Source organism: Stigmatopora argus, chromosome 10 (genome assembly GCF_051989625.1).
Source record: "Stigmatopora argus isolate UIUO_Sarg chromosome 10, RoL_Sarg_1.0, whole genome shotgun sequence".
Classification (NCBI taxonomy): Eukaryota; Metazoa; Chordata; class Actinopteri; order Syngnathiformes; family Syngnathidae; genus Stigmatopora; species Stigmatopora argus.
In genome coordinates, this window is record NC_135396.1 from 3,751,393 (window position 1) to 3,773,462 (window position 22,070).

The window sequence follows — 22,070 nt, forward strand, 5'->3', positions numbered from 1 at the left end:
ACACTTGTTCTCCCATTTGCATCCACATTCTAATTAACCAAACCATTTTCAGCTCAACCAACCCAATATTTCAGTCATTTTAGAGCAATTTAATAGACATTTCGAGCCGGTATAATTTTTTTTCTTAACGCAGTATACTTATTAATCTTGATCTAATTTCTAATTTGCTGCTGCTATTTTGTAAGATATAACATCTTAATAAATGGCACTATCATTTGCACAAATGACTTAAATTTTACCTTATTTTCCACGTCTTTTCTGCTCAATGCGTCGCTTGAGGAGGTAGTCCGGTTTCGTCCATATTTTTCCATCCGAAAAGATGCTCACAACTTTAACTTTGCTGCAAAACAAGAAAGAATCCCCAGTTAAAACACTTGTTCTTCCATTTGCGCCCTCATTTTAATCAACCAAACCATTTTCAGCTCAACCAACCCAATATTTCAGTAATTTTAGAGCGATTTAATAGATCTTTCGAGCCGATATAGTTTTTTTCTTCACGCAGTATATGTAGTAATAAACTTGATCCCATTTCTAGTTTGCTGCTGTTATTTTGTAATAGTTCCCAAAAAAACATTGTGTAAGAGTGACACTCAAAAAATAAATGCCTATTTGAAATTTGCCTAACATTTCATCGATTAAAAATAAACACTGTGGTCTATTTGTTTTTCGTTCCTAGGGGTCCGAGACGTCTTTGTGACTGATGCCTGTACCGTTGTTTGGAGTGCAGATTTATGACAGCGCCGCATGTGCTCGCCTAATTTGCACTCCTACCTTTAAGCCCATTAATTGTGGTTTCTACATGCTTAATGGGCTGTTTGCATATCAATGCATCTGCCTGTCCTGACAGTTCCAGTGATCGATTTAAACACGGAGCTTTTAGTATGCGCAAGCAGCAGTACTTTATGCCGATCAATCTCACCCCTGAAAGTAGAAGAGTCTGACAAATTACATTTCAGGTCGTAAAAATTCAGTGACGTACCATCGAATTGTATTTGTGCCTTTTCTATCCTGTTGGATATTGCACTTGACTATACTACTGTTGCAACTAAGGTTGGGGAGGAATCTATCTCGTAACCATAGCAACATAAGAGCAGCTTTCAATTGGAGAATTTGCACTGTATTTCAAAATGGAGACATCTGACATGCAGCTTTACCCACAAGTTTTCCCCCCAAAAAACGAAGTAAATCCAACTAAATAGAGCTAGACACCCGAATATAATAACCAAAAATTTGATAGAAGCCTGTCTCTCCAAACACATGAAATTACATAAACATAGAGACATTAAAGTCTAAAAAGAAATTTATTTTTCCCATTATTTAACTGAGAGACAAAACAAGGTCAAGGCTGGCACGAAAACTCATTTTCTTTTCCGTGATTGTGTCTCGTGTCTTACGACCCGAGCTCCTTCATTAACATCCTTCCCAAATGAGGAGCTAATTAAGGCAACATCTGCGTGTCTTCATCTTTTGAAGATGCTGCCGCAGATGCACATGGGGGTAAAAAAAAAATGTATTTAGTAATTTATATTTTAGCTTTTTTTAAATTTCTCCTTGGCAATCAATTTTCCAGCTGCAGGTCAGATGTCTTCACACTTTTAATTTTAGACATGAGCTTTAAATTTTAGTCGAATATATTGGAACCTCAATGCTCGCCTCTGTATAATCAATTCATGTCTTGAATGAATCGTAAATGAACGCTGATTATGATGTGTTCATAATTTCGTTTACAGCCAGGAACAAGTAATTACATCGTTCTAATGTTAAATCGTCATGCCTGTCATAAATTTTATGTTCCATTACTTCATCAATAGTAGTACGACTATATTTTCCCAGTTTTTTTTGTCTCAAGTCAAAACCTGGAAGTCTGAATGTACTTACACGGGTTCTTGTGGTTGTGGTCAAGTCCTACAAAGCAGATGGGGGGCACCAGTCATGCTTAGCCTGGAGGAGATCTTCCGAGAAGGCCAGTGCTCTTGGAGCTCATCTTCATGCAACCATCTGCTGGGCCAGACTTGGTCTTTATCTCCTTATGTTGCATAGTCTGGAGTCGTTTTGGGGGAAGGACAGCTTAGTTAGTAGAACTGTTAATACTCCTACACAGACAAAAACCCTGAACTGGTCACCAGCCTGAAGTCTACCGTAAGTAACACGTCCTATGCAGGTTTGGAAATTGGAACAATGTCATTTTTTATTTTATTTTTTATAATAATAGATGACTAAAACTAATGTTTATGTAACATGTTTTTCAGTTTTTATAACCCTGTATATCTTTAGAAGTGGAATGACTTAATATGAATCCGATATAACTTTTTTAACTACCGTATCTTCTGTACTATAACGCGCATCAACGAATGGTCGTTCTTAAAGTTAGTTTCATATATAAGACATACTGGATTACAAAATGCAGTTATTATTAACTAATATTGATAAAGTGCACCAGATTATAAAGCACACTGCTTTTGACATGTTGTTTGGGCCTTATAGTTCGGAAAATACTTAATACTAAGTTTTTCTACTTCGTCACCCAATCTCTTAAAACTCACAATAGTTTTTTTGTGTTTTGCTTGTAGAAAAGTGCACATCAATGTATGGGAATCATTTGTGAATGATTATCAGAGCACATTGCATCACCCAAATGCAAAAAAAAATGCAATACCAAACCAAACATAAAGCATCCTGGCTAGTTAAGACAATAAATTGAATCGTAATCCCACCGAATCGAACGGATTTGAACAGTTTCCTCTTTAAATGGAATTGTTCTTGAACCAAATCGCACCCCACGTCTCGAGATATGTATCGAATTGCGCTTGTCACAGAGCCTTCAAATAAGGCTTTCGAGGTTTCCAATTGCGGATTCATGTCAGGGTTCTCTCTGTCCATTTACCTGTGCCTAATGCTGTGTCCCACGAGCCTCTTCTTTGACGGTCGGTTGCCCGAGGAAGTCATCCAGCAGAATCTCAGTTGTGGCATCAAAACTCCATCAGCGTCCAATGAAGACGGATAGCCGTCGTTGCCGTAGGGACATCTGGGAGGAGATCACTTCAACTTCTCACCATCTGGAAGAGAGCAAACAACAGAATCCGGGATTCAAAAAAAAAAAGAACCAAAGAAGGCCACGAATAAAGACGAAGGTAGGCAGTGAAAAGGGCAATGCATTTGTCACTTTCTCGTCCAGGAAAGAACAATATCATCAATCTCCTGACATTTCAATATGGTATTAACCTTTCTCCTGCAATTCATCCTGCTCATTAGTCTTCCTTTTTTTTCTGGTAGAATAACAATCGATACCGACGACCCTCGGCCAATCAGACGTGCTTCCTTTATCTGCTCCGAAAAGTGAAAGCCACTCGCTTAAGGTGTGAAAAGAGGCTCGCGTGGCTACTGACAAGCAAGAAAAAAAAAATCAATCGGAGGAAAAAAAATACAAAATAAGATGAGTCAAGGCCACAGCAACACTGTGTGGTAGATTGAAAGAAAAATATTTACTCTTTTTAACTCAGCCGCATCAAACATTGCATGGAAAGCCTAATGCTAATTTGTTAAATAAGATATATTCATTGCAATTCTCTGCGACGCACTGATTAAGCTTTCCTATTGGACATCATTAGAACCTGCAGGTGTCCTTAACGACGTGTCCGTTAAGATGTTAGACTTGATGCAACTGTCAGCGTGTCTGCTGAGATTTGTTATTTTTATCTTTCCTCCGTCTACAGCCCCTGACTGAGGTCCAAGTTTTAATCACCTGGGCATAATTGAGATGATTCCTTGTCTTAATATATATTTCAATCCATCTGTATAATTACGATGTCCTCCCCCCGACCGTTTTCCTCACTCGATCGGCAGCAATTAAGCACCGTCTTGAAAGGACGAGGGAATTGCTTCTTTTGCGGTCTCATTTTTTTTTTCCAGGCGCGTCAACAATTAATGCATCACGACAGTGCGTGTACACAACCCCCCCCCGCCGCTCCTATTTACATATTACACCTTCGCTCATTAGCCTCACGCCGTTAGGAGACGTTACGAGGTCGTCTTTGGGAGTAACGGCAGTGGTGAACCGTCACGGCCAGCAAGGCCTTCTCGGCTGGACTAATAGCATAACGACCATGATAATCATGTATTTATGTAATAAACAGGAACATCAATTTCATGATAGATTAATGTTGTTTTTAACCGCAGACTGCAATGGACATCCAATCCATGGCCTGGAGGTGGGACATCACTCATTCGAAAATGCAACGGTACTGGACTAATAAGGTATTAATAAATAATTTGACACATTTTGGTGGTTTGACAGTTATAGAAAATATTCTTCCAAACATTTTAAATCGCCCTGTAAAGTCTTGTCTTCTCTTTGTTGCCGGCATGGACACGTTGTAACGCTACGGATGGCTTGACTTTCTTTCATTTCCTCTTGTCGTTTATCATTACCCGGCAGACGGCTGCTATCTGGTCCTCACAGCTAAGATCTGCGACGTGTCTACCGAAATCTATGAAGTCCTGAATCGGCTGAAAAAATAGTTTGTCACAGTTAATTTTTAGGGGGAGAGTTGGTCGCTAAAAAAGATGAGATTGGTGAGATTAAAGAAGGGAGCATGGATAGTTCATGTTTTCAGCTTCTCGACGTAAGTATTCAGGTCTTTTTTTAGCTTGCTGCCACAAATGTAAGCTATCTATCTCGATCTTGACGACCTCCCTATCTACAGCCTTTATGGAACATTTAACCTGGACCTTGACCTCTTTCGCATCCTTGCTTTCCTTCTTCCACGCCGACCCTGGAAGATGCATTCCTTCGTTTCATCACTGACACTCCATTTTTTTGTAATCTGCAATAGACCACTTATACAGTGTCAGGGTAAATTGATCTATTTATCAATCAGTTGGTAGCTCTGCTCATCTGTCAGTCCCTTCATCCAAGCAAAGTACAAAAAAATATATGAAAATGTAAGCCTTAACCTTAATACAAGCCCTAAAACATGTTTAAAAATCCAAACTTTACATTTAAACTTATACTTTCAAGGCTTTAATCCCTTAAATTAAAGTCTTACTATCAAGAATTGCCTTTCGACTTTCGAAGCAAAGTGGAACTCAGGAACAGGAAGCAGAAAAAAAAATTCTGGCGCCCAAATTATGATTTTGATGAAAAATAACCATACAAATAATCCAAACTGGGACAACGTTAACAAAATAACAACTAAACAGGGGAGACGCACACCATCCAAGAGGCAAACATCACAGAAATACTCCTAAAAAGACATAACAAAACACGGGATTTAAATACACAGACAAGGGTTGATGACAAATCACAAACACCTGGTCACACAAGGGAAGGAGAGCTAAAAGGGTCATATGTAAACGGGGAACTCTAAAAAGCTCAAAACAGTTACCAGATCGAGGGAATGGCCTACAAATGTTTAGTAGTCTCATGGTAATACTTGATCTAATAGAACTCTCCCTGAAATACTTTACGTAAGAGTTTGCCAGGTCTCATTTTCATCCCCCATGGGCCGGAAAGTGTCCCGTCAACTCGGCTTTGCTCACATCTCGACGCAAACGTTCTTCTGGTTCCCCGTCAGTTGCACGGGGACCCGACCTCCACATCCTCGCTAGTTTGTCTTGTGTTTGTTCAGCCGTGAGATGTGTGCTCGTAGCGCAAAACTTCACGGAGAAAGTCAGTTGGAGCTGTTTCAACAGGAACTGTTTGTGCCCTAACGCTAAACATTTTGCTTTATCTAATCAGCTATTCCGTTTTATTATTCCCTCATAGCTTATCCTTCTACGGCACTACATAATGAACCATGTCAGTACAAGTTTTAATATTAATTATACATCACCCAGTTAGCCGCACACCAAATGATAGTCTGATTAAAAATATAAATACATAAATTACAAAGCAGGAAGATGAAACCCACTCATATTTGGCATAAGTGGATTTCGTCTTATCTATGATGGATAAACAGACAGACAACTGTCTCAATGTATTCTTTTGAAAACAACCCTTCACAAAAATGCCAGGTACCATAAATGAATGCATGTTATATTCCAAATATAATATTCATTTATTTTCTGAACCGCTTAATCCTCACAGGGGGCGCTAGCGGCAATTTAGAGTGTTCACCCAGTCAGCCTCACATGCATGTTTTTGGAATACGCAGAGTACCCAGTGAAAACCCAGACAAGCCCATGGAGAACATGCAAATTCCACAAACGGGAACTGACCTGGGATCGAACCCTCGACCCCAGAACTGCAAGGCCAATGCGCTACCCACTCCTCCACCGTGCCACTCGTCGACAATCAACCTTAGTGCACATCAGGCTAACAGAAAAAGACATCTCGGAACAGGCAAGAAAAAGAAACTAAACTAAAATATCTCCTTTTTATGGGTTGTTCTTGAAATGAATTCATCATCCAGTTTCCACAGCATTGAACGAGTCCATCAAAAACCAAATCTGGGAGCTTTCTTCACGGCACGTTTAAAGCGGAGAGTGTGAGACTGCGCAACGCTACACCAGTTTTATTGCTCCGGCAGAAATCACCAGAAGGTGCCAAAAAATAAAGCCGCATCGTTTCCTCGCATCTTCGACAATCCTCCGTCTCCTCGTGTTAATTTGCTGCTTCAGTGACACACATCATTGCAGGGGGGGCCCATTTTTTTATCCCCCCTATCCCAGTCTTCCCCTTGTACGAATCATGCGCCCACGCGCCATTCGAATTATGAAGCATAATAACGACAGCGATGCACTTATAAAGGTTTTGCTTGCTTCCTGCCTGACATGAATGCCGCGGTGATGTTTACAACGCCCACGCGTGCGCGACCTCTGCCACCCACCCACTGCCGCCACCCCTTCCAAGGCTCATCTTTAGGCGCGGAGACACATACCAGGCTGCCGGGTTGAATCATTTCATTTCCATGAGGAATTGTGCTATTTTTTTTATCATATCATGCATTCAGGGGTGTCCCGCTTTACAGGCCTTCAAGGGAAAAAAGGGTGAGCGACCGAGTGCCATCATTTTCTATTTACTGGTTCAGACACGTGACATTTTTTGTGTGCTCTCAACTGCTTTTGTCGTCATACATCCAAGGAATTGGAGACAAACACGGTGAAGAAAAGGGATTAGGAAGAATCACAAAAGAGGCGGAAAAAAAAGCCTTACTATACTATGTCGTTTTAAAAGAAAAAAACCTTACTATACTATGTCATTTTTTTGCAAAAAAAAGCCTTGCTATACTATGTCGTTTTTAAGAAACAAAAACCTTACTATACTATGTCGATTTTTAAGAAAAAAAAGCCTTAGTATACTATGTCGTTTTTTAAAGAAAAAAAGCCTTACTATACCATGTCGTTTTTTTAAGAAAAAAAGCCTTACTATACTATGGCGTTTTTTTTGCAAAAAAAAGCCTTACTATATTATGTGATTTTTTACGAAAAAAAGCCTTACTATATTATGTGATTTTTTACGAAAAAAAGCCTTACTATACTATAGTATGTCGTTTTTTTACGGAAAAAAAGCCTTACTAAACTATGTAGTTTTTTGCAAAAAAAGCCTTACTATACTATGTCGTTTTTTACGAAAAAAAAGCTTTACTATACTATGTAATTTTTTACGAAAAAAAAGCCTTACTATACTATGTCGTTTTTTATGAAAAAAAAGCCTTACTATACTATGTCGTTTTTTTACGAAAAAAAGCCTTACTATACTATGTTGTTTTTTAAGAAAAAAGCCTTACTATACCATGTCGTTTTTTTAAGAAAAAAAGCCTTACTATACTATGGCGTTTTTTTTGCAAAAAAAAGCCTTACTATATTATGTGATTTTTTACGAAAAAAAGCCTTACTATATTATGTGATTTTTTACGAAAAAAAGCCTTACTATACTATAGTATGTCGTTTTTTTACGGAAAAAAAGCCTTACTAAACTATGTAGTTTTTTGCAAAAAAAGCCTTACTATACTATGTCGTTTTTTACGAAAAAAAAGCTTTACTATACTATGTAATTTTTTACGAAAAAAAAGCCTTACTATACTATGTCGTTTTTTATGAAAAAAAAGCCTTACTATACTATGTCGTTTTTTTACGAAAAAAAGCCTTACTATACTATGTTGTTTTTTAAGAAAAAAGCCTTACTATAATATGTCGTTTTTTTAAGAAAAAAGCCTTACTATACTATGTCGTTTTTTACGAAAAAAAGCCTTACTATACTATGTTGTTTTTTTACGAAAAAAGCCTTACTATACTATGTTGTTTTTTAAGAAAAAAGCCTTACTATACTATGTCGTTTTTTTTACGAAAAAAAGCCTTACTATACTATGTCGTTTTTTAAGAAAAAAACCTTACTATACTATGTCGTTTTTTGCAAAAAAAGCCTTACTATACTATGTCGTTTTTTGCAAAAAAAGCCTTACTATACTATGTCGTTTTTTACGAAAAAAAGCCTTACTATACTATGTCATTTTTACGAAAAAAAAGCCTTACTATACTATGTCGTTTTTTACCAAAAAAAAGCCTTACTATACTATGTCGTTTTTTAAGAAAAAAAACTTACTATACTATGTCGTTTTTTTGCAAAAAAGCCTTACTATACTATGTTGTTTTTTACAAAAAAGCCTTACTATACTATGTGATTTTTTACGAAAAAAAGCCTTACAATACTATGTCGTTTTTTAAGAAAAAAACCTTACTATACTGTGTCGTTTTTTGCAAAAAAAGCCTTACTATACTATGTCGTTTTTTACGAAAAAAGCCTTACTATACTATGTCGTTTTTTATGAAAAAAAGCCTTACTATACTATGTCGTTTTTTTACGAAAAAAAGCCTTACTATACTATGTTGTTTTTTTACGAAAAAAAGCCTTACTATACTATGTTGTTTTTTAAGAAAAAAGCCTTACTATACTATGTCGTTTTTTACGAAAAAAAGCCTTACTATACTATGTCGTTTTTTTAAAAAAAAACCTTACTATACTATGTCGTTTTTTGCAAAAAAAGCCTTACTATACTATGTCGTTTTTTTACAAAAAAAGCCTTACTATACTATGTCGTTTTTTACGAAAAAAAGCCTTACTATACTATGTCGTTTTTTTAAGAAAAAAGCCTTACTATACTATGTCGTTTTTTACGAAAAAAAGCCTTACTATACTATGTCGTTTTTTTTATGAAAGCCTTACTATACTATGTCATTTTTTAAGAAAAAAGCCTTACTATACTATGTCGTTTTTTAAGAAAAAAAGCCTTACTATACTATGTGTTTTTTTTAAGAAAAAAAGCCTTACTATACTATGTCGTTTTATAAGAAAAAAAGCCTTACTATACTATGTCGTTTTTTACGAAAAAAAGCCTTACTATACTATGTCGTTTTTTTAAGAAAAAAGCCTTACTATACTATGTCGTTTTTTACGAAAAAAAGCCTTACTATACTATGTCGTTTTTTTTAAGAAAGCCTTACTATACTGTCGTTTTTTTTATGAAAGCCTTACTATACTATGTCGTTTTTTAAGAAAAAAGCCTTACTATACTATGTCGTTTTTAAGGAAAAAAGCCTTACTACACTATGTCGTTTTTAGAAGAAAAAAAGCCTTACTATACTATGTCGTTTTTTTAAGAAAAAAGCCTTACTATACTATGTCGTTTTTTAAAGAAAAAAGCCTTACTATACTATGTCGTTTTTTTAAGAAAAAAGCCTTACTATACTATGTCGTTTTTTACGAAAAAAAGTCTTACTATACTATGTCGTTTTTTTAAGAAAAAAGCCTTACTAGACTATGTCGTTTTTTACGAAAAAAAGCCTTACTATACTATGTCGTTTTTTACGAAAAAAAGCCTTACTATACTATGTCGTTTTTTTAAGAAAGCCTTACTATACTATGTCGTTTTTTTTTATGAAAGCCTTACTATACTATGTCGTTTTTTAAGAAAAAAGCCTTACTATACTATGTCGTTTTAAGAAGAAAAAAAGCCTTACTATACTATGTCGTTTTTTTAAGAAAAAAGCCTTACTGTACTATGTCGTTTTTTACGAAAAAAGGCCTTACTATACTATGTCGTTTTTTTTATGAAAGCCTTACTATACTCTGTCGTTTTTTAAGAAAAAAGCCTTACTATACTATGTCGTTTTTTAAGAAAAAAGCCTTACTATACTATGTCGTTTTTAAGGAAAAAAGCCTTACTACACTATGTCGTTTTTAGAAGAAAAAAAGCCTTACTATACTATGTCGTTTTTTTAAGAAAAAAGCCTTACTATACTATGTCTTTTTTTTAAGAAAAAAGCCTTACTATACTATGTCGTTTTTTTAAGAAAAAAGCCTTACTATACTATGTCGTTTTTTACGAAAAAAAGCCTTACTATACTATGTCGTTTTTTTTTTAAGAAAAAAGCCTTACTATACTGTCGTTTTTTTACGAAAAAAAGCCTTACTATACCATGTCGTTTTTATTTATGAAAGCCTTACTATACTATGTCGTTTTTAAGGAAAAAAGCCTTACTACACTATGTTGTTTTTAGAAGAAAAAAAGCCTTACTATACTATGTTGTTTTTTAAGAAAAAAGCCTTACTATACTATGTCGTTTTTTAAGAAAAAAAAGCCTTACTATACTATGTCGTTTTTTTAAGAAAAAAAGCCTTACTATACTATGTCGTTTTTTTTAAGAAAAAAAGCCTTACTATACTATGTCGTTTTTTAAGAAAAAAAGCCTTACTATACTATGTTGTTTTTTACGAAAAAAAGCCTTACTATACTATGTCGTTTTTTTAAGAAAAAAGCCTTACTATACTATGTCGCTTTTTACGAAAAAAAGCCTTACTATACTATGTCGTTTTTTAAGAAAAAAAGCCTTACTATACTATGTCGTTTTTTACGAAAAAAGCCTTACTATACTATGTCGTTTTTTACGAAAAAAAGCCTTACTATACTATGTCGTTTTTAGAAGAAAAAAAGCCTTACTATACTATGTCGTTTTTAAGGAAAAAAGCCTTACTACACTATGTCGTTTTTAGAAGAAAAAAAGCCTTACTATACTATGTCGTTTTTAAGGAAAAAAGCCTTACTACACTATGTCGTTTTTAGAAGAAAAAAAGCCTTACTATACTATGTCGTTTTTTACGAAAAAAAGCCTTACTATACTATGTCGTTTTTTTTATGAAAGCCTTACTGTACTATGTCGTTTTTAAGGAAAAAAGCCTTACTACACTGTCGTTTTTAGAAGAAAAAAAGCCTTACTATACTATGTCGTTTTTTAAGAAAAAAAGCCTTACTATACTATGTCATTTTTTAAGAAAAAAAGCCTTACTATACTATGTCGTTTTTTAAAGAAAAAAGCCTTACTATACTATGTCGTTTTTTACGAAAAAAAGCCTTACTATACTATGTCGTTTTTTTAAGAAAAAAGCCTTACTATACTATGTCGTTTTTTACGAAAAAAAGCCTTACTATACTATGTCGTTTTTAGAAGAAAAAAAGCCTTACTATACTATGTTGTTTTTAAGGAAAAAAGCCTTACTACACTATGTCGTTTTTAGAAGAAAAAAAGCCTTACTATACTATGTCGTTTTTTAAGAAAAAAGCCTTACTATACTATGTCGTTTTTTAAGAAAAAAAGCCTTACTATACTATGTCGTTTTTTTAGGAAAAAAAGCCTTACTATACTATGTCGTTTTTTAAGAAAAAAAGCCTTACTATACTATGTCGTTTTTTTAAAGACAAAAAGCCTTACTATACTATGTCGTTTTTTAAGAAAAAAAGCCTTACTATACTATGTCGTTTTTTAAGAAAAAAGCCTTACTATACTATGTCGTTTTTTAAGAAAAAAGCCTTACTATACTATGTCGTTTTTAAGGAAAAAAGCCTTACTACACTATGTCGTTTTTAGAAGAAAAAAAGCCTTACTATACTATGTCGTTTTTTTTAAGAAAAAAAGCCTTACTATACTATGTCGTTTTTTTATGAAAGCCTTACTATACTATGTCGTTTTTTAAGAAAAAAGCCTTACTATACTATGTCGTTTTTTAAGAAAAAAGCCTTACTATACTATGTCGTTTTTTAAGAAAAAAAGCCTTACTATACTATGTCGTTTTTTTAAGAAAAAAAGCCTTACTATACTATGTCGTTTTTTTAAAGAAAAAAAGCCTTACTATACTATGTCGTTTTTTAAGAAAAAAAGCCTTACTATACTATGTCGTTTTTTACGAAAAAAAGCCTTATTATACTATGTCATTTTTTTAAGAAAAAAGCCTTACTATACTATGTCGTTTTTTACGAAAAAAAGCCTTACTATACTATGTCGTTTTTAAGAAAAAAAGCCTTACTATACTATGTCGTTTTTTACGAAAAAAAGCCTTACTATACTATGTCGTTTTTTTAAGAAAAAAGCCTTACTATACTATGTCGTTTTTTACGAAAAAAAGCCTTACTATACTATGTCGTTTTTAGAAAAAAAAAGCCTTACTATACTATGTCGTTTTTAAGGAAAAAAGCCTTACTACACTATGTCGTTTTTAGAAGAAAAAAAGCCTTACTATACTATGTCGTTTTTAAGGAAAAAAGCCTTACTACACTATGTCGTTTTTAGAAGAAAAAAAGCCTTACTATACTATGTCGTTTTTTACGAAAAAAAGCCTTACTATACTATGTCGTTTTTTTTATGAAAGCCTTACTGTACTATGTCGTTTTTAAGGAAAAAAGCCTTACTACACTATGTCGTTTTTAGAAGAAAAAAAGCCTTACTATACTATGTCGTTTTTTAAGAAAAAAAGCCTTACTATACTATGTCGTTTTTTAAGAAAAAAGCCTTACTATACTATGTCGTTTTTAAGGAAAAAAGCCTTACTACACTATGTCGTTTTTAGAAGAAAAAAAGCCTTACTATACTATGTCGTTTTTTTAAGAAAAAAGCCTTACTATACTATGTCGTTTTTTAAGAAAAAAAAGCCTTACTATACTATGTCGTTTTTTTAAGAAAAAAAGCCTTACTATACTATGTCGTTTTTTTTTAAGAAAAAAAGCCTTACTATACTATGTCGTTTTTTAAGAAAAAAAGCCTTACTATACTATGTTGTTTTTTACGAAAAAAAGCCTTACTATACTATGTCGTTTTTTTAAGAAAAAAGCCTTACTATACTATGTCGTTTTTTACGAAAAAAAGCCTTACTATACTATGTCGTTTTTTAAGAAAAAAAGCCTTACTATACTATGTCGTTTTTTAAAGAAAAAAGCCTTACTATACTATGTCGTTTTTAAGGAAAAAAGCCTTACTACACTATGTCGTTTTTAGAAGAAAAAAAGCCTTACTATACTATGTCGTTTTTTTAAGAAAAAAGCCTTACTATACTATGTCGTTTTTTTTAAGAAAAAAGCCTTACTATACTATGTCGTTTTTTTAAGAAAAAAGCCTTACTATACTATGTCGTTTTTTACGAAAAAAAGCCTTACTATACTATGTCGTTTTTTTTAAGAAAAAAGCCTTACTATACTATGTCGTTTTTTTTAAGAAAAAAGCCTTACTATCTATGTCGTTTTTTACGAAAAAAAGCCTTACTATACTATGTCGTTTTTTTTATGAAAGCCTTACTATACTATGTCGTTTTTAAGGAAAAAAGCCTTACTATACTATGTCGTTTTTAAGGAAAAAAGCCTTACTACACTATGTCGTTTTTAGAAGAAAAAAAGCCTTACTATACTATGTCGTTTTTTTAAGAAAAAAGCCTTACTATACTATGTCGTTTTTTAAGAAAAAAAGCCTTACTATACTATGTCGTTTTTTACGAAAAAAAGCCTTACTATACTATGTCGTTTTTTTAAGAAAAAAAGCCTTACTATACTATGTCGTTTTTTAAGAAAAAAGCCTTACTATACTATGTCGTTTTTTAAGAAAAAAGCCTTACTATACTGTCGTTTTTTAAGAAAAAAAGCCTTACTATACTATGTCGTTTTTTTAAGAAAAAAAGCCTTACTATACTATGTCGTTTTTTTTAAGAAAAAAGGCCTTACTATACTATGTCGTTTTTTACGAAAAAAAAGCCTTACTATACTATGTCGTTTTTTACGAAAAAAAAGCCTTACTATACTATGTCGTTTTTTAAGAAAAAAACCTTACTATACTATGTCGTTTTTTTGCAAAAAAGCCTTACTATACTATGTTGTTTTTTACAAAAAAGCCTTACTATACTATGTCGTTTTTTTTATGAAAGCCTTACTATACTATGTCGTTTTTTAAGAAAAAAGCCTTACTATACTATGTCGTTTTTTAAAGAAAAAAAGCCTTACTACACTATGTCGTTTTTTTAAGAAAAAAGCCTTACTATACTATGTCGTTTTTTACGAAAAAAAGCCTTACTATACTATGTCGTTTTTTTTATGAAAGCCTTACTGTACTATGTCGTTTTTAAGGAAAAAAGCCTTACTACACTATGTCGTTTTTAGAAGAAAAAAAGCCTTACTATACTATGTCGTTTTTTAAGAAAAAAAGCCTTACTATACTATGTCGTTTTTTAAGAAAAAAAGCCTTACTATACTATGTCGTTTTTTTAAGAAAAAAAGCCTTACTATACTATGTCGTTTTTTAAGAAAAAAAGCCTTACTATACTATGTCGTTTTTTTTAAGAAAAAAAGCCTTACTATACTATGTCGTTTTTTAAGAAAAAAAGTCTTACTATACTATGTCGTTTTTTACGAAAAAAAGCCTTACTATACTATGTCGTTTTTTTTAAGAAAGCCTTACTATACTATGTCGTTTTTTTTATGAAAGCCTTACTATACTATGTCGTTTTTTAAGAAAAAAGCCTTACTATACTATGTCGTTTTGTAAGAAAAAAGCCTTACTATACTATGTCGTTTTTAAGGAAAAAAGCCTTACTACACTATGTCGTTTTTAGAAGAAAAAAAGCCTTACTATACTATGTCGTTTTTTTAAGAAAAAAGCCTTACTATACTATGTCGTTTTTTTTAAGAAAAAAAGCCTTACTATACTATGTCGTTTTTTAAGAAAAAAAGCCTTACTATACTATGTCGTTTTTTACGAAAAAAAGCCTTACTATACTATGTCGTTTTTTTATGAAAGCCTTACTATACTATGTCGTTTTTTACGAAAAAAAGCCTTACTATACTATGTCGTTTTTTTTAAGAAAAAGCCTTACTATACTATGTCGTTTTTTACGAAAAAAAGCCTTACTATACTATGTCGTTTTTTTTTTATGAAAGCCTTACTATACTATGTCGTTTTTAAGGAAAAAAGCTTTACTACACTATGTCGTTTTTTGAAGAAAAAAAGCCTTACTATACTATGTCGTTTTTTAAGAAAAAAAGCCTTACTATACTATGTCGTTTTTTTAAGAAAAAAAGCCTTACTATACTATGTCGTTTTTTAAGAAAAAAAGCCTTACTATACTATGTCGTTTTTTAAGAAAAAAAGCCTTACTATACTATGTCGTTTTTTACGAAAAAAAGCCTTACTATACTATGTCGTTTTTTTAAGAAAAAAGCCTTACTATACTGTCGTTTTTTACGAAAAAAAGCCTTACTATACTATGTCGGTTTTTTTTAAGAAAGCCTTACTATACTATGTCGTTTTTTTTATGAAAGCCTTATTATACTATGTCGTTTTTTAAGAAAAAAGCCTTACTATACTATGTCGTTTTTTAAGAAAAAAGCCTTACTATACTATGTCGTTTTTAAGGAAAAAAGCCTTACTACACTATGTCGTTTTTAGAAGAAAAAAAGCCTTACTATACTATGTCGTTTTTTTAAGAAAAAAGCCTTACTATACTATGTCGTTTTTTACGAAAAAAAGCCTTACTATACTATGTCGTTTTTTTATGAAAGCCTTACTATACTATGTCGTTTTTAAGGAAAAAAGCCTTACTACACTATGTCGTTTTTAGAAGAAAAAAAGCCTTACTATACTATGTCGTTTTTTAAGAAAAAAAGCCTTACTATACTATGTCGTTTTTTTAAGAAAAAAAGCCTTACTATACTATGTCGTTTTTTTAAAGAAAAAAAGCCTTACTATACTATGTCGTTTTTTTAAAGAAAAAAAGCCTTACTATACCATGTCGTTTTTTAAGAAAAAAAGCCTTACTATGTAGTTTTTTACGAAAAAAAGCCTTACTATACTATGTCGTTTTTTTAAGAAAAAAGCCTTACTATACTATGTCGTTTTTTTAAGAAAAAAGCCTTACTATACTATGTCGTTTTTTTAAGAAAAAAAGCCTTATTATTGTTGGAGTAATCATTATTATAAATGTGTTTGCAATGCTTATTTAGGAATATAAAGCCTTGTTATAAACATGCTTACAATATTAATCAATATATTTGCTTATTAGGAATAGTAATGCTCATCCTAAATGTGTAACAATATTAAACAATATATGTATGTGTTGATCGCTGTGCTTTTATGTTAGAGTTATTGGCATTAATAAAAGCCATTTTAATGCATCTCTTACTAAAGTAAGGACTGTGGTTCACATCAAGAGGACAGGGAAAGGCCTTGGGCATGGAGAGATCTCACAACAGGTGCTCTTGGGAACCAAGGACTGTTTACGGCTTCGGAAGATGGTCTCACAACAAGCACTCTTGGGAACCAAGGACTGTTTCGGGAAGATTCGACAATACCTACAATTGTTTTGATAACTGTACAAAATTGTTGTGAGACTCTACGAATGTTTACACTTCTGTGGTGCAGGGCGTTAAAATCTTATGAATAAATTAGCGAAGCGGACTTCGAGTTGTTAGAATAATCTTGACCGGACGAGCGGGAGGATGTATTCTCTTCTTGCAAGAATTAAATGGTGATGTGACTACAGATGCCTTTTTTATTGAAAGCTGAATTTGGAAATACCTAAGGATAAACCTAACAATTATACTATGTCGTTTTTTAAGAAAAAAAGCCTTACTATACTATGTCGTTTTTTTAAGAAAAAAGCCTTACTATACTATGTCGTTTTTTAAGAAAAAAGCCTTACTATACTATGTCGTTTTTTTAAGAAAAAAGCCTTACTATACTATGTCGTTTTTTAAGAAAAAAGCCTTACTATACTATGTCGTTTTTAAGGAAAAAAGCCTTACTACACTATGTCGTTTTTAGAAGAAAAAAGCCTTACTATAATATGTCGTTTTTTAAGAAAAAAAGCCTTACTATACTATGTCATTTTTTACGAAAAAAAGCCTTACTATATTATGTCGTTTTTTTAAGAAAAAAGCCTTACTATACTATGTCGTTTTTTACGAAAAAAAGCCTTCCTATCCTATGTCGTTTTTTAAGAAAAAAAGCCTTACTATACTATGTCGTTTTTTACGAAAAAAAGCCTTATTATACTATGTCGTTTTTTTTATGAAAGCCTTACTATACTATGTCGTTTTTTAAGGAAAAAGCCTTACTATACTATGTCGTTTTTTTAAGAAAAAAGCCTTACTATACTATGTCGTTTTTTACGAAAAAAAGCCTTACTATACTATGTCGTTTTTTACGAAAAAAAGCCTTACTATACTATGTCGTTTTTTAAGAAAAAAAGCCTTACTATACTATGTCGTTTTTTACGAAAAAAAGCCTTACTATACTATGTCGTTTTTTTTTATGAAAGCCTTACTATACTATGTCGTTTTTTAAGGAAAAAGCCTTACTATACTATGTCGTTTTTTTAAGAAAAAAGCCTTACTATACTATGTCGTTTTTTAAGAAAAAAAGCCTTACTATACTATGTCGTTTTTTTAAGAAAAAAGCCTTACTATACTATGTCGTTTTTTACGAAAAAAAGCCTTACTATACTATGTCGTTTTTAGAAGAAAAAAAGCCTTACTATACTATGTTGTTTTTAAGGAAAAAAGCCTTACTACACTATGTCGTTTTTAGAAGAAAAAAAGCCTTACTATACTATGTCGTTTTTTAAGAAAAAAGCCTTACTATACTATGTCGTTTTTTAAGAAAAAAAGCCTTACTATACTATGTCGTTTTTTTAGGAAAAAAAGCCTTACTATACTATGTCGTTTTTTAAGAAAAAAAGCCTTACTATACTATGTCGTTTTTTTAAAGACAAAAAGCCTTACTATACTATGTCGTTTTTTAAGAAAAAAAGCCTTACTATACTATGTCGTTTTTTAAGAAAAAAGCCTTACTATACTATGTCGTTTTTTAAGAAAAAAGCCTTACTATACTATGTCGTTTTTAAGGAAAAAAGCCTTACTACACTATGTCGTTTTTAGAAGAAAAAAGCCTTACTATACTGTCGTTTTTTTTAAGAAAAAAAGCCTTACTATACTATGTCGTTTTTTTATGAAAGCCTTACTATACTATGTCGTTTTTTAAGAAAAAAGCCTTACTATACTATGTCGTTTTTTAAGACAAAAGCCTTACTATACTATGTCGTTTTTTAAGAAAAAAAGCCTTACTATACTATGTCGTTTTTTTAAGAAAAAAAGCCTTACTATACTATGTCGTTTTTTTAAAGAAAAAAAGCCTTACTATACTATGTCGTTTTTTAAGAAAAGCCTTACTATACTATGTCGTTTTTTACGAAAAAAAGCCTTACTATACTATGTCATTTTTTAAAGAAAAAAGCCTTACTATACTATATCGTTTTTTACGAAAAAAAAGCCTTACTATACTATGTCGTTTTTAAGAAAAAAAGCCTTACTATACTATGTCGTTTTTTTAAGAAAAAAGCCTTACTATACTATGTCGTTTTTTACGAAAAAAAGCCTTACTATACTATGTCGTTTTTAGAAAAAAAAAGCCTTACTATACTATGTCGTTTTTAAGGAAAAAAGCCTTACTACACTATGTCGTTTTTAGAAGAAAAAAAGCCTTACTATACACTGTCGTTTTTAAGGAAAAAAGCCTTACTACACTATGTCGTTTTTAGAAGAAAAAAAGCCTTACTATACTATGTCGTTTTTTAAGAAAAAAAGCCTTACTATACTATGTCGTTTTTTAAGAAAAAAGCCTTACTATACTATGTCGTTTTTAAGGAAAAAAGCCTTACTACACTATGTCGTTTTTAGAAGAAAAAAAGCCTTACTATACTATGTCGTTTTTTTAAGAAAAAAGCCTTACTATACTATTTCGTTTTTTAAGAAAAAAGCCTTACTATACTATGTCGTTTTTTTAAGAAAAAAGCCTTACTATACTATGTCGTTTTTTAAGAAAAAAGCCTTACTATACTATGTCGTTTTTTTAAAGAAAAAAGCCTTACTATACTATGTCGTTTTTAGAAGAAAAAAAGCCTTACTATACTATGTCGTTTTTTAAGAAAAAAGCCTTACTATACTATGTCGTTTTTTACGAAAAAAAAGCCTTACTATACTATGTCGTTTTTTTAAGAAAAAAGCCTTACTATACTATGTCGTTTTTTACGAAAAAAAGCCTCACTATACTATGTCGTTTTTTACGAAAAAAAGCCTCACTATACTATGTCGTTTTTTTTAAGAAAGCCTTACTATACTATGTCGTTTTTTTTATAAAAGCCTTACTATACTATGTCGTTTTTTAAGAAAAAAGCCTTACTATACTATGTCGTTTTTTAAGAAAAAAGCCTTACTACACTATGTCGTTTTTAGAAGAAAAAAAGCCTTACTATACTATGTCGTTTTTTTAAGAAAAAAGCCTTACTATACTATGTCGTTTTTTAAGAAAAAAAGCCTTACTATACTATGTCGTTTTTTAAGGAAAAAAGCCTTACTACACTATGTCGTTTTTAAAAGAAAAAAAAGCCTTACTATACTATATCGTTTTTTAAGATAAAAGCCTTACTATACTATGTCGTTTTTTTAAGAAAAAAGCCTTACTATACTATGTCGTTTTTTAAGAAAAAAGCCTTACTATACTATGTCGTTTTTTAAGAAAAAAAGCCTTACTATACTGTCATTTTTTAAGAAAAAAAGCCTTACTATACTATGTCGTTTTTTACGAAAAAAAGCCTTACTATACTATGTCGTTTTTTTAAGAAAAAAGCCTTACTATACTATGTCGTTTTTTACGAAAAAAAGCCTTACTATACTATGTCGTTTTTTTTAAGAAAAAAGCCTTACTATACTATGTCGTTTTTTTTATGAAAGCCTTACTATACTATGTCGTTTTTTAAGAAAAAAGCCTTACTATACTATGTCGTTTTTTAAGAAAAAAGCCTTACTACACTATGTCGTTTTTAGAAGAAAAAAAGCCTTACTATACTATGTCGTTTTTTAAGAAAAAAAGCCTTACTATACTATGTCGTTTTTTTTAAGAAAAAAGCCTTACTATACTATGTCGTTTTTTTTAAGAAAAAAGCCTTACTATACTATGTCGTTTTTTACGAAAAAAAGCCTTACTATACTATGTCGTTTTTTTTATGAAAGCCTTACTATACTATGTCGTTTTTAAGGAAAAAAGCCTTACTATACTATGTCGTTTTTAAGGAAAAAAGCCTTACTACACTATGTCGTTTTTAGAAGAAAAAAAGCCTTACTATACTATGTCGTTTTTTTAAGAAAAAAGCCTTACTATACTATGTCGTTTTTTAAGAAAAAAAGCCTTACTATACTATGTCGTTTTTTACGAAAAAAAGCCTTACTATACTATGTCGTTTTTTTAAGAAAAAAAGCCTTACTATACTATGTCGTTTTTTAAGAAAAAAGCCTTACTATACTATGTCGTTTTTTAAGAAAAAAGCCTTACTATACTGTCGTTTTTTAAGAAAAAAAGCCTTACTATACTATGTCGTTTTTTACGAAAAAAAAGCCTTACTATACTATGTCGTTTTTTTTAAGAAAGCCTTACTATACTATGTCGTTTTTTAAGAAAAAAGCCTTACTACACTATGTCGTTTTTAGAAGAAAAAAAGCCTTACTATACTATGTCGTTTTTTTAAGAAAAAAGCCTTACTATACTATGTCGTTTTTTTAAGAAAAAAGCCTTACTATACTATGTCGTTTTTTTAAGAAAAAAGCCTTACTATACTATGTCGTTTTTTAAGAAAAAAGCCTTACTATACTATGTCGTTTTTTAAGAAAAAAAGCCTTACTATACTATGTCATTTTTTAAGAAAAAAAGCCTTACTATACTATGTCGTTTTTTACGAAAAAAAGCCTTACTATACTATGTCGTTTTTTTAAGAAAAAAGCCTTACTATACTATGTCGTTTTTTACGAAAAAAAGCCTTACTATACTATGTCGTTTTTTAAGAAAAAAGCCTTACTATACTATGTCGTTTTTTAAGAATAAAGCCTTACTATACTATGTCGTTTTTAAGGAAAAAAGCCTTACTACACTATGTCGTTTTTAGAAGAAAAAAAGCCTTACTATGCTATGTCGTTTTTTTAAGAAAAAAGCCTTACTATACTATGTCGTTTTTTACGAAAAAAAGCCTTACTATACTATGTCGTTTTTTTAAGAAAAAAGCCTTACTATACTATGTCGTTTTTTAAGAAAAAAGCCTTACTATACTATGTCGTTTTTTAAGAAAAAAAGCCTTACTATACTATGTCATTTTTTAAGAAAAAAAGCCTTACTATACTATGTCGTTTTTTACGAAAAAAAGCCTTACTATACTATGTCGTTTTTTTAAGAAAAAAGCCTTACTATACTATGTCGTTTTTTACGAAAAAAAAGCCTTACTATACTATGTCGTTTTTTAAGAAAAAAGCCTTACTATACTATGTCGTTTTTTAAGAATAAAGCCTTACTATACTATGTCGTTTTTAAGGAAAAAAGCCTTACTACACTATGTCGTTTTTAGAAGAAAAAAAGCCTTACTATACTATGTCGTTTTTTTAAGAAAAAAGCCTTACTATACTATGTCGTTTTTTAAGAAAAAAAGTCTTACTATACTATGTCGTTTTTTACGAAAAAAAGCCTTACTATACTATGTCGTTTTTTTTATGAAAGCCTTACTATACTATGTCGTTTTTTAAGAAAAAAGCCTTACTATACTATGTCGTTTTTTAAGAAAAAAGCCTTACTACACTATGTCGTTTTTAGAAGAAAAAAAGCCTTACTATACTATGTCGTTTTTTAAGAAAAAAAGCCTTACTATACTATGTCGTTTTTTTAAGAAAAAAAGCCTTACTATACTATGTCGTTTTTTACGAAAAAAAAGCCTTACTATACTATGT

The 22,070-nt window shown here is 31.6% G+C and overlaps 1 long non-coding RNA gene across 1 annotated transcript in view; it reads right to left on the reverse strand.

Annotated features, from left to right (window-relative positions):
• Positions 1 to 22,070, reverse strand: part of LOC144083938 (uncharacterized) — a 41,867-nt gene that overhangs the window by 563 nt on the left and 19,234 nt on the right. Inside the window, exons 2-4 of the long non-coding RNA XR_013303668.1 lie at positions 2,885 to 3,056; positions 1,879 to 2,041; positions 240 to 340 (exon numbers count right to left, since the gene is read on the reverse strand). This is a non-coding gene — a long non-coding RNA (uncharacterized LOC144083938). The remainder of the gene's footprint in view (positions 1 to 239; positions 341 to 1,878; positions 2,042 to 2,884; positions 3,057 to 22,070) is intronic.